We start from the raw sequence: 13,690 nt of genomic DNA, 5'->3' as shown, positions 1-13,690 counted from the left end.
TAGCCTTTGCGATAGCGCAGCGGTAGCCTTGTAATCAAGAGATCCCGGGTTCGATACCCGCACAAGTAGTTCTTGAAATTGTAGGTCCAGTCCCGATTAGCCTTACTGTGCATAAAGAGGACTTAAAACATCAAATCAATCAGTACTTCCACTAGCTTCTGCGATAGCGCAGCGATAGCCTTGTAATCAAGGGTTCGATACCCGCACAAGTAGTTCTTGAAATTGTAGGTCCAGTCCCGATTAGCCTTACTGTGCATAAAATAGACTTAAAACATCAAATCAATCAGTACTTCCACTAGATATCAAAAACACGCAACTCTCCTCCATTTTTTCTTGCCTTCCTCTAACTATTTAACACATTTATTTTTTTTGAAATATGCCCCGCACACATATTTCCTACCTACCAACAACGGCACACAGAAGAAAAAAAAGATATTCCAGCTACCAAAATGCATGCTTCAAATATATAAAAGTAGAGAGACATAAAACACCTTCTATATTCTCATTCTTTTTGCATGTTTTGTGAGTATATTTTCTTCCACAAAAGCAATGCCATACTTATAAATCAAAGCCAACTCATGCAAGCTAAGAAACAAAGTTACTTACTTTTGGAAAATCCTGCGGAAATGCTCATTCACTGACGTTCAAAATGAAATAGAACTTTCTACACTAGCGCTTTAAGTTTTTTACGGTTTTCTAATGACGTCAAAAGTGAAATGTTAGCCAACGCAACGTGGACCAATAGAAATCCGAGACAATCTTCTCTAGAACATTCTTCCCCCACATTTCAGCCACATCATTTTACGAGTTCGAAAATTCACAAGTTAATGCATCGCATCGCATCACTGCTACCAATGCTGTTAACTGACGTCACTAATGAAAAAAACAAACAAACAAGGAAGTATGACTTCCGTCGTCCCAAGGCCTACGTATTGTTGAGTTTGTGTCATTGTGTTAACGTTGATAGCACACGCAGAGAGAGAGAGGGAACAAAATTGTCGTTACAGGCGCGCGTGAGTGTGTGTGGCACATCGTTCCTGAAAGAGGTTTGCAAAGGTCACGATATACAAACATTTTACCGGGACTTGGAAAATTACGTCAAGGTGCATTCATCCTTCAAGGATGAGAAAGAGTACATTATTTACTCATCACGCTGTGTCAGCGCAACGAATAAAAGCGCGGAACGTGGAGAAAAATGAGTTTTTGAGGTATTTTTAAACCCCAAATGAGGTTTACAAAGGTCACGATATACAAACATTTGACCGGGACTTGGAAAATTACGATAAGGTGCATTCATCCTTCAAGAATGAGAGAGTGCATTATTTTCTCATCACGCTGTGTCAGCGCAACGAATAAAAGCGCGGAACGTGGAGAGAAAATAGTCACAATACAAGCGCGCGCGCGCGCGTGTGTGTGTGGCACATCGTTCCCGAAAGAGGTAGGTTTGCAAAGGTCACGATATACAAACATTTAGTCCCGGACTTGGAAAATTACGATAAGGTGCATTCATCCTTCAAGGATGAGAGAGAGTGCATTATTTATTCATCACGCTGTGTCAGCGCAACGAATAAAAGCGCGGAACGTGGAGAGAAAATAAGGATTTGAGGTTTTGATGAAATTTTCGTAGGTTTGCAACACTGCGGCTCACTTCAGTGAATTGAAGTGAGTTTTTTGATGTTTTGGTGCTGTTTTCTTCGCTGCAAACATCATAGTCGCAATAAATGAGGCGTAGAACGTGGAGAGAAAGTGAGTTTTTGAGGTTTTTTTTATCCTCACTTAAGGGCGCAGGGTCCGGACGCTACACCTACTATTTGGCAGTAGTTGGCCCTTGACCAACTTCTTGACTTCACAGGACCACCAAATTTTTGTGCACGTATTCTATGCTACCGAAATCGACAATCGGGTAAACTTCGGAGTTTTTCAAACTATGTTTGCGCTATCTTTTAACGGTTTTTGAGGTACATCAACTTCCGGTCACCATTTTTTTAGTATTTTTTTTCCGGAAGCATCACGAAATTTTTATAGGCGACGACCGAGCAAAACGCTGATGTTGGAATTTTGTGACAACTATTTTTTTCAGCAAGTTAACATTTTTTAAAAGTAATTTAGTATTTTGAATTTTTTAGAATTTTGTGCAAATTTTTATTATTTCTGAAAATGGTGATACTTGTTCTTAATGTTGATTTATTTTCTTGTTCTTGACGTTGGAACTGCACCGTCACTCTCTGAATTTTGACATCTTGGACGAATGACTTCTCTGCTACTGGATTACGCTGCACAAGGTGTCGACAGAGAGGCCGTCGTGAAATTAACACACTATTTTTAAGTTGGTGTGATCGTTGACCACAACCTGTTTCCTTTTTGACGTGTTGATTACGAACATGGGTCTGAGTTTTCAATTCGCTTGGGATTTAGTACATGTCCACGTTGCCTGTGGTCACCCCTTTGAATGCGGTGTTCACTTCGTAAAGCTTGAGGTAATTGTTGGCGATATTGTCTAGGTTGTAATTCTCGCGCGCGAATGCTTCGTTTCTTCCGTTCTTGATCTTGCAGTTGTCGAACACGCTGGAATCTATTCCTTGCCGTTATCGCATCCGGTCTGAAAAAGCACAACCACAAAATCTGGCATGTCGAACTGTAATTGTTGAACTGTATCGTGACGTCGAATTAGTAATGGCTGCCCGAAGGGTTTCTGCCAGTTTCTCTAAAATTGAAAGGGTACTTGTGGATTTTTCAAGATTTCCGCTTTGTACTTGAGGGCGTAGTTGGTTTCTTAGTATACCACTGGCATTCTCAACCCCATGCTATGAATGATGCATTTGCTTAGGGTGTTGGGGAGTGCTGTGCCTGCAGCGTTTAAGTTAGTGTATCACATCTAAACATGGTTGTCGTTCGAGGCTCTGCAAAAAGTTTTTCGCAAACCTCATTTCCACATGATATCTTTGTAGTTTGAGAACAAAACACGGAAGTAGATGCATGGGAAGAAGTACCAAGTGACTTTTGGTCAAGATTTTCGTTCCTGCTTAGAATCCTCCACTTGGTAGTAAGTGGCATCTGTTTTTAATACTTCCAATTTTCCAACTACCTTGGAAGTGATACCGGGGTAGTCGACTCGATCGATGATCGTTCCGTATTATCTTTATTTCAACTTGCGAGAACAAGTGAGGCACGAAGTTGTCCACGAGTTTCAAATTTGCGTTTGGCGAGAATGCGTTTCTATTTTCCTTTTTCATTACGTCGAATTTAACGTACATTTCTGATCTGTGAGGATGAACGAGTCCGCCTCCAACGTCGATGTCCACCTCTATTTCTCGGTTCGGTTCGCTGAGGTTCGCGAACGTGCGACGATTCTGAGGGATAGATTGCAGTTCGTAACTTTTGATTTGCTCCAATTTTATGATTGTATTTATTTATTATATGTTGATCTCAACGATGGCTCTTGACGTGGCTCCTGCAAAATCTACAACCTCACTTTTTCCATGGTCACCACTAATTCTATATGATCGATTCTGTTGCGGAACACTGGAAAGTAGATTGGCGATGAGGTTGTGAAGATGATCGGTTCTATGAATTCTGAATTTGTTTGAAGGTCGCGATGATTCCCGTTTGTTTGTGACTGCCGATTCCGTCTGCTTTGGTGATCATGAATTCTGCCACGTTGCACTGTACGTTCATTTTTACTTTATTTTCGGGTGGAACCTGGCATCAAACACTTCAGCGCCAACATTCCTAAATTTCAGATCATCAAGACTTTGAACGTACAGTGCAAAATGTAAAGGTAAAGTGTTTCCCTGTGCATAGCACTACGCCATGAAGGCGTATAGGGGGTGTGGGGGTAACGCCACACACTTTCTTGATCCGGTTGTGAGTGGGGGTGATGTGATTAGCATCACGCCCCTGACCGCCTTTACCCCCCAGGGGTTTCCCCCAGATACCCATGTTATTCGACGCTGGGTGGGCGCCGGGGCCGCTTCCATCGTTAGAAAAGTTCCCGGATGTGATCCCGCCGAGGATCAAACCCGGGACCTTCAGCATGGTAGTCAGACGCGTTACCGACTGAGCCACCGATGAAGTGTTTGATGCCAGTTTCGCATTTGGTTTTGTTCTCGAAACCCGAAAGCTCTCCGATCGTAACCAGGTCAACGGTTTCTGTACAGTTTGCATACCGCCGTAATTTGAAGATTTAAATATATCTTAATGGTGTTGCTGTGTTGGATGACGTTGGGAATCATGTACATGCTGTAGAATGCAAGAAGAGCTATGGATTTAGGATTGAAGATATCGTCGTGCAATGTGTGTTTCAAGACAGAAGTTTAGCTTGTGAGATGGAACACTGCCATGATGATATTTCAGGTTCCACAAGGATGTATAGAAATCTTGAATTGATGGGTTATTTATTCGATACAAAAAGGCGAGCGTGGAAACGCAAAGATGACCGCAGTTCACTCCCTCGAAACCATGGATTCTTTCGTTGTTGTAGTAGAGATTGGAAGCTTTCAGATATTTTACTAAACCCGACTGTGGAACACATCCGAAAGAATCGAAAACTAAATTGTTATTTGAATGTCTGAGATAACATATCCAATGTGTACCTGGATTTTCGTAAATGTCCAAGTTTACGTCGCCACACTTTTCTTATGGCGGAAGGTAAAGAATCTGACATGAAAACTCCTTTGAAGTGTTTGATTCCATCAGTTCGGTCAGAGATTCAATTTTGTGGTTACTAAGTATTTCTTCTTTTCTTAAAAAATGGTCAAAGAGTCGGTTTGTTTTCTCTTGAGGACTTCACCTTTTTTCTCCATTTCCAGGTTGTGACGTTTCTGTTCTTCCAATTCCACCTTGTTTTTTTTCGCATCGATTACGGTTTTTGCTATGGCGGCGTTACCTCCCGCTAAACTTCCCACGGCTCCCAAAGCCGCTAAAATTTCTGGACTGCTGAATATGAAACCTCCAGTTTGAGATCTATTCCTTGAACGCTGCAATCTTTTCAATTGAGGAAAGCTGAGCAACAATTTCATTCCGTGACCTTTGGACAAGCAAGAATGTTTGTTTTCACGTTGGTTCGTGGTGAGTAATCCATCTAAGTCACAAAAAGTTTTGAGGTTCGAATATGGTACTTGGCACACGACACCCTTGATCTTCATGATGATGCTATGTTATTTATATATCGTTGGAGTCGAAGACGAAAGTTCGTGCTTCGGACAACTGAATTTGGTGTCCGATGATGCTGCCTGTATCCGTGTTGGACCTGTACGAATCTACGGTGTATCGTCTCATACGTTGCCTTGTATCGTGAAGCTCGTCCAATCTGTTGTCCACGTTTTCCCCTGTAGTCTGAAAGAGTATGTCTAGATCCTGCAAGCTTTTATGTTGCATATTTTCCGAAGATGCTCCATGAGAGCCATCTTGCACGCTGGTCAAAATTTCGATGTTATTTTCGCCAAGTTGACGATTTTTGAGGGATCCTTGTCACCTCCGTCGAATGTGTTCGCATATTTTATGCAGCAGTTGAGTTGAGACGAAGTTGAGTTGTGCGAGACTGCAACATTTTTTTAAGGTGTGTTATTTTTACACCCCATTCCCGTTTTCGTTTCGTGTTCATGGCGATGGTTGTGCCCAAAGCTGCAAGCCATCCTCCCAGAGAAACGTCGCTGCTGTTGAGTCTCCCGAATGCTGCATGTTCCAATGATCTATCTGCTTCGTGACGTGCATCTAGATTTGTGTGAGTATTGTAAGCGATGTCTTGATACTTGCATGCGGCGCCTAACGGATTCACTAGCCTGTCCTCTTTTTCCAAGCGTTGTTCGAGTTTGGTACCCGCTGCGCAGTACTGGTAACATGGGATATGCATTTCGAACGGTAATTTGTTGATGATGTTTTTCACGAGACTCTTTTATTCGGCCACGTTCCAAAATTTTGGAGGAAGAATGTTGATTATTTTGATGAGGTAACCTATTCCTTTACTGTCGTTCACAATGAACTTGGAGATTTCGGTGCTGATCATGTCCACGATGCCCACATTTTCTTTGTGGCAGTTACGGTTACCTACATTTTCTTCGCCTGCGAATTCCTTTGGTAACGTGTTGTAACGTTTGACACCGTTTCCACTTTTTATATCGTTCCAAATAGGTTTGATGACATATCTGTATTTCTCTCCGCTGCTGGATTTGACTCGGTTCTGAGTGGCGTCGTTGTTTTGGTAAAGCGCATCCGACAATATTAAAATGTCCGTAACATTGATAATTTTCTTCCGTGTAATCTTTCCGATAGTTTTGGTGTACCTGGCCCACTCATATTTTCGCGTAAATTAACTTTTACGTCGTCTCCTTAGAATGTGACTTTCGATTTTCCAATATTTCAAATCTCTCTTTCGTTATTTTCCATGGTCGGGTAAAATCCGATCACCTCATCAGTGTCGAATTTCGCGGTTCTCATGTAATCTCTCGCCAATGCACACAACTCGATCTAATCCGAAGAAGATGAAGTGCTTCCTATGGCTTGACGTTTTTGGTGTGGTGGTTCTCTGAGTTCGAGCGGAGTGTGAATGCTAGAGAGAGGCGTGGATGGAAATTTGACATAATTTCGAGCGGCAAAAGGATCGAGTTCCGTGATGAGATACTTGTTCTTTTCTGTAACATTTTTAATCTCTTTACCGAGAACCCTGTAGGAGTCGACGATATGTTGACCCTCGCGCTTGTTCTCTTCGTAAAATCCACGATTCTCGGATTTACAACCATTGAAACGTCTTGCAAGGTAATCGCGCAATTTCAGATTGACTTCGAATATTCGTTTTATCATATTTTTGGTATGAGGTTATTTTAAACATTGTTTGAAACATTTGCAAAGTCGTTGATTCTTTTCTGTATTTCCATTGTATGGTTTGCGAGTCATGTCGATTGTAGCAAATCCAAAGTCGTCACTCTTCCAATGACATGAGCCGAATTTCGAAAATTGATTGTAGTTTTAATTTCCTCCTACATAGTCATCATATACATTTTTAATGTTAGTGTGATCTTGACGAAACAAGCGAATAAAGTTTGAATTTTCGCGTAGTACCTGCTTTGGAATCTTGAAAAACGTTTGAGCTAGGTAGAAGCAATACATTCCTCTGTGACGACCTTGACCGAAAAAGTTAAGTTTTTCATTTTGATTTTCCAAAATTACGTCGTCGAAAACCACTACAAATTTTGGTGACAGCATTCCAGTGGTTTTATTTCAGATTCAAAAGTGTTTATGCCCAGTCCATTGTACAAATTAATCAGTTGCTGATACTTTGATTGCTCCAAACTTCTTGGAAACACGTACAGGTGCTTGTTCTTCCAATCTAGCCAATTCGGTGCGACGAGAAAATTGTCCACCAGGAACGTAGTTTTTCCACAATCAGAAGGGCCTACGATTAGACAACGCTTCACCCCGGTTCACGTACTCATAGAATCGCTTCGCTTGCATTGATCCAACTCCTTTCCGGAAATCCCAGTCATTTTCCCAACAGTTTATCTTTTTTTACGCAATACTCTCTCGATGAGGTACTTGTCGGCGTATTTAGTTTTTGACAGCTCCTCTTCGTAAAACGTTCCTTTCCAAATTTCATAGCGACTATCTTTTATTATATACGTGTGGCGGTTTCCAGGTAAAACTGGAACTGCAGTAAAAAGTTCCGTACTCCAATTTTTTGTGAATCCCTTCTCTAATGTACGTTTGAATTTGCTGATTCTCACCTGTTCTCCAACGTTATACTGTGGTTTCTTGGTCATGGGACGGTACTTTGGACAGTAAACCGTAGAAATTAAACGCTGATATTAGATATGAAACGCCGGTTCCAGCACGGTCGCTAATTCTCCCTCACTGCAAACTCTCGACCAGTGAGTTAAATTCCGATTCCCCAAACTGAAATAAATGTACCGCGTGAGATAATTCGATGAATTACAGTCAAAGAAAGTTGGGTCATATCTCATACCGTCTCATAGCGGCCTCGCGTATGAGAGTTGTATGTAGAAGGCTATATGACGAAAATGATAGCTTGTTCCCTTTCAGGATATTTCTGAACCTACATGCATATAAGCGTTTCATATTTTTTCTATTATTCTAAATCTTTTTCTTATTATTATTTTTTTTTTTGCAATCGTTTGAAAGTTGGTCCTCTACTCATACCTCCAAAGGTTAATATCAAAAATGATAGCATGTCCCCTTTCTAAACCTACATGTATGTATGTTTGTAACTCTTGATGCGAGTGGGATCGTGAAAATGGAGAAAATAAACAACCTTTTTCCTTGTAAAGTTACTCGTGCGTTTATGCATCGTCACTGTTTAAACTTCTTTAGATGCGCGAGTGAGAAAAAAGAGAAAAATAATATGTGCAAGTATTACTCTCTCTTTGTGCGAGTGTGTGTGTGCGTGCGTGTGTATATGTCTTTCCAAAAGCGTGAGTTCAATACGGAAACGGTCCAGTTTCAGCTATAATTGTATTGACATGAAGACAGGATGTAATACGCCCAAGCACGCTCCGTCAGTATGAATCTATCGACCTCATCACACAGCTCTGATTTTTTCGGAATGGTGAAACTGTAGCAATACTACGGGAAATATATGTAATTCTCTCTCGAACAATCCTATGGAATTCGTATTTAAACGAACGCTGCCACTTTGTCTCTATCAATTGTATGTTGGATGTGGAGCCACTCTGACTTCAAGGTAAGTGTTTGAATGATTTTATACAATATATGCGTATACACAGGAGTGGGCATAAGTAGGTTCTACAGTAATGCTCGAATAAAATTTTAATTGGTGAAGTACCAAAATCTATTCTACAAGAGAGAGAGAGAGAGAGAGAGAGAGAGAGAGAGAAATTGTGTGTATGTCTGTGTGTGTCTGCGTATGTGTAAATGTCGAAGGTCAATCAATTTGAATATTTAAGATGGTAATAGTATAATCTTCAACGTTAAGTGTTTGTTTATATCTCTGATATTGTTAAATTTCCAGCCATCTCACGATGCTAAAAACTGAAAAGAAATGAAAGATGAGCAAATGTAGGGAAGTTAATAAAAAAGAGAAAGTTGTTTTATAGATACAAAACATACATGGTCAAAATACGCATCTCAATCTATTTAATATAGTTATTATAAAACTGTATACTTACTTATGCCAACTCTCGTATTTATATATTTCGCATGTCAATGATTCGGTTGTTCAGAAAGTATCATGAATGTTTTATAATGCTTATTCCTAGGTATTCAATTTTTTTGATTTCGAGCTTTATTTGACGTTTAATCATGTCTTTATTCTGTTTTCTAGTTTGTTCCGTTCCTTCCTCTCTCTCCTCAACGATTTAGTTCCAAACCAGATATACATTCAAAACTGAATACATTTTTTCTGTTGGCAACGAGGATGGAAACTGAAGGTCTCGAATTGTAGAGAATTAGAAGAGATAGGCAATGAAAGATATTTGACCTAGGCATGATGTTAGCAGGATGCTTGTTAATGAGTTCTGAATGGCATGAGTTATATATATATATATATATATATATATATATATATATATATATATATATATATATTACAACCTTCATTTTCCCCTCTTTTCCCAACCTGGTATAATTAAAGGGTAAAGTAGAAAGATAGGCTGCAACACTGACATTCGTTTCGTGTGCAGCGGGGCATTACGTGCACACAGCGTTGCCAAACGTTGCAATTACTATTGTGCAATGCAATCTCTCCTTCCATGAATTTAAATGTTCCTTCAACTTCGGCGGTCAGAACCAGAATAAACGTGATGCAATTTTCAACACTGTACTGGAAAGTTGGATGAGAAGGTAATTATGTGAAGGAGGGGGAAGACGGGAAATATGTTTTCGAGAACAAAAACTGCAGTACGATATCTGTTGTGCAGAGCGAGCCGACACGTTAAGCAGGTCGGAGGACGGTTTGCTCACCAATGCATAACACACGAAATGTACTCGCGTATTTAAACATTTTTAAAGTTTATTGTTTCCAGCGCCTGATTGTAATTCATCTCTTTACTTAAGAGTGTTACTTAATATAAAAGTTAAAAAACGGAAATATTTGTACTCTCCGTTGCGGTCATTGTTCAAAACATAATGTTTTTTCAATTACGCAGTCTGATAAAACACGTCGCATTGAAATACTTGTGGCTAATTTCAACCGCATGCAAACAGATTCGCAAAGTCGGAGTTTGAATCAACACGAATTTTATGTTACATTTGCTTCTTCTATTGCGATGTTATATTAAATAGTTTTCCATTCATGTAAGTTAGGCAATGAATTGGAAAAAATATAATTAATTTTGCAAGTTGAGTTTCTTAACAATAGGTTAAAAAATCATTCACATGTTACTTCATAAAGGAGACAAAGGGGGAAGAAGGCTGTTACCAGGCAAAATACTACTGGGAGCAATTTATTGCTTAGTATGATTGTTTTGTAACTCATAACTATGGATTTTGGAAAATGTTATTCTTGAATTATTTGTTATTGCTCGTTGAAGATTATAAAATAAGATGATGTTTATCATACGTTTTTCAAAAATATTACAAGCGGAGATTGTGCTGCATGATCTCTCCAAATCGACTCTCCTCTCTCTTCGTCTGTAACAAAATAATATTGATAAGTGGAAATTATTACTTGTGAATAAAAAAACATATGTGACGTTCAACGATGAGTATGCACTTTTTCTCTCTTCCTATACTGTAAATTAGTTGGTTGGTTGAAATGATAAGTTGTAAAAACTAATGCGTTTATTTTTGTACATTTAGAAAAATTCAACAATCGATTTTATATAATATTATATTTTCTTAATTTTACAGTTGTTTCTTCTATTGCAGTGCCTGGTATTGGATATTTTATCGCTACGTATCATTGAAATAACGGTGTTTTCTTGCTTATTTTGTTGCTGGGCTTTATTGAATTTTCGTTGTGTCCCCAAAAATTACTATATAAATAACTCATAGGGAAAATAATATCTGAAAAAAAAATAGAATCCACCGCAGGTCCCTCTTCCGGTCTTGGGCAAAAAGAGAGAAAAGTAAGGCATGTCCTAACTGCGAAAAGCAGATTTCTAAACCTAATATTGTAAAGCATATCAAGAAATGTCGCACGTTCGATGACTTTGCTAATGTTCCACCAACTAAGAAATCATGCGTCGACTACGATGAGGAAGAATGCTCTGCATTGAAGGGAAGCGTACTTGTTGTCAAGTAAACTTCGAAAAGAGCTAACAAGAAAGCTCGTGATAATAAGAAACCAAGTAATGTTGAGAACAAGAAATCAAGAAGTGATGACAAGGTCGACACCCTGGACGAAGTGTGCGATGTCGCTTCGTTTTTGGAAGGTTTTGGGTCGCCTATTATAAAAAAAAATAATAATATCTAAGCGAGATAGCATACAAATTATATTTGATGCTGACAGTTTTTTTATGATAAGCCCGTCCTTGATGAACACGGCAAGCCCTTTTTTGACCAAAAAAGAAACCCATCTTGGAAAGCCGACCTTTTTATTTCTACACAGGTGTAGAAATATTACACCAAGCCGATAGCGACAATCTAAACAAGTTGCTGAGTGGGGAGTATGAAAATCTGTTAGGTGGTCAGGAAACATTTGAGGATCGAGGGAGCGGGTGGAGTCTATGTGGTTGGAATCACGTCTTGGAATTGAGGCTGTCACGATACAATCCCCTGGGCGTCGATAGGAACATCGTTCCTTTTGAACGAAATGTTCACAGCAAGAAACAGAGAGGTAGTAGCTACGTCAAACTTCCGCCGGATATTGAGAACAAGAATGCGGTGATAAATATTTAGAACACAGACATGAAATCCTTCTTATGGTGCATTATTGCAGCTTTACACCCCGCACCACATAATCCTCAACGTGTATTGCGTTATAGGAAATTTGAATCAGAATATAATGAGGTGATAAAGGGTATACGATACCCGGTGACATTGAATAACATCGACATGTTCACGAGGCAGTACTATACTGTAAAATGTAGCACCATCGACGTGGGCGTTTTTGGATTGGACAAAGATGGTAACGTGTCTGTGTGCTTCGGCCCTACAAGCATATCGATGCTGAGCATGTGGTACGTCTTCTTCTGATAAAGGATCACTTTTGTCTGATAAGAAACTTGTCACGTATATTTGTGGGCCAAACCTCCACGAATGCTCACAGAATCGAAGTGTGTGATTTTTTCTTTACCAAATTTCGAAGAACGAAATATATGTCCGCAGTGGAGCGCTTGAAGGTACACAGGCGGCTGTGTTCCACGCATCCCGAAACTAAAGTGGTAATGCAAAATTCTTGAACCATCATGAAGTTTACGAATTACAGAGCACTGTTGCGACACCCAGTCGTTATTTATGCCGACTTCGATTTCTTCCAGGTGCCTGTGGCTTCATGCTACCCGAAGCCGGAAGTGACGAGTTCCATTGATATCTTCCATCATGAGGCTTGCAGTTTCGCCATCTACTGCGGCATGATATCAGACGTTATCTTGTTTCGGGATCCCGATGCACCCAGGACGTTTGTGGAAAAGCTTTCGGAATTGGCTAATGAACTTGCACCCATATTTCGCACGTCGAAACCCATGACACCGTTCACCCCCGATCAACAAAAGAAACACAACGAAACAACGGTGTGCAAAGAATGTAAGAAATCTTTTACATCTAAGAATGTGAAAACCCTCCACCACAATCATCAAAGTGGATTGTATGTTGCCACAATATGCCAAGAATGTAACCTGAAGGTACAGAAACCAGATTTCGTACCCGTCTTCTTGAACAGTTCCCAAAATTTCGATGCCCATTTCTTTTTCAAGGAATTGGGCAACGTGACAAGTCGAATTGAAGTTCTCGCGCGTACCAAAGAGAAGTACATTACTGTCAGATTGTGGATATCCCTCAAAGATGAAAGCAGCGTTGAATTTCATTACCTCGATAGCTACAATTTCCTATCTTCAAGCCTGGCGACCCTTGCATGGCAACTTTCCGATACGAAATATGTAACCACGAGAGAATGCTTCTGCGAAGCAAACCTCACACTACTGAAACGCAAAGGTGTCTTTCCGTACGAGTATATGGACTCGTTTCAAAAGTTCGAGGAGACCTAGTTACCTCGCAGACATGTATTTTAAAGTCAGCTCACCGAAAAATCATGTTCTGAAGAGGACTATCATCATGGTCAGCTTGTCTGGTCTATATTCTCTTGCCGAACCATGGCCGACTACGATGATCTCTATTTGAAGTTGGATGTTGTCTTGCTGTGCGACGTGTTCGAATCCTTCAGGTTTCGTTGCCTCTCATTTTACGAACTGGTTCCCGTATATGCATGCACCACTCCTGCACCACTTGGCAGGTCATGCTTCGTTTCACGGGGATCAAGTTAGATCTTTTTTAGCAATATCGACCCGGACTTGTTCATGGAGAACGTCGTGCAAGGAAGCTTGGTCCAGTGCCCTAAAAGATACGCTAAATCCAACACCCCCAGCAAACCCTCTTACGAACCGAGCAAAGCCCCAGCCTACCTCGTCTACTGGGACTTCAACAACTTGTGCGGCCACTCGATGTCGCAGTATCTTCCAGTATGAGAGTACCAGTGGATGGAAGAGGCCGAACTCGAGTCTAGAGACTTCCTTACCTGGGCAGATGATAACGAAAGAGGCTGTTTTCTCAAAATGGGCTTCGA

The sequence above is a fragment of the Lepisma saccharinum genome, unplaced genomic scaffold (assembly GCF_977018435.1).
Source record: "Lepisma saccharinum unplaced genomic scaffold, izLepSacc3.1 HAP1_SCAFFOLD_32, whole genome shotgun sequence".
Lineage (NCBI taxonomy): Eukaryota > Metazoa > Arthropoda > Insecta > Zygentoma > Lepismatidae > Lepisma > Lepisma saccharinum.
This window is presented reverse-complemented; position numbering follows the sequence as displayed.